The sequence below is a fragment of the Arachis duranensis genome, chromosome 4, assembly GCF_000817695.3.
Source record: "Arachis duranensis cultivar V14167 chromosome 4, aradu.V14167.gnm2.J7QH, whole genome shotgun sequence".
In the NCBI taxonomy this organism is placed as follows: Eukaryota; Viridiplantae; Streptophyta; class Magnoliopsida; order Fabales; family Fabaceae; genus Arachis; species Arachis duranensis.
The window spans coordinates 74,460,969-74,461,517 of NC_029775.3; positions in this window are offsets into that span (position 1 = coordinate 74,460,969).

Sequence of the window (549 nt, forward strand, 5' to 3'; positions counted from 1 at the left end):
ATTTCTGATGGAGGATCTTGTTTCATTCATGAAATTGAAAGTGGCCTTTGACAGATCAGAGACTGTATTGGCTAAATTAGAAGTGTTTTGTTCAGAATTCTCTGTCTGTTGCTGAGAAGATGATGGATATGGCTTACTATTGCTCAGCCTATTGCGTCCACCATTGTTAAAACCTTGTTGAGGCTTTTGTTGATCCTTCCATGAGAAATTTGGATGATTTCTCCATAATGAGTTATAGGTGTTTCCATAAGGTTCACCCATGTAATTAACCTCTGCCATGGCAGGGTTCTTAGGATCATAAGCTTCTTCAGAAGCTGCCTCTCTAGTACTGTTGGATGCATGTTGCCATCCATTCAGATTTTGAGAGATCATGTTGACCTGTTAAGTCAACACTTTGTTCTGAGCCAATATGGCATTCAGAGCATCTATTTCAAGAACTCCTTTCTTCTAAGGTATCCCATTATTCACGGAATTCCTCTCAGAGGTGTACATGAATTGGTTGTTTGCAACCATATCAATGAGTTCTTGAGCCTCTTCAGGCGTTTTCTT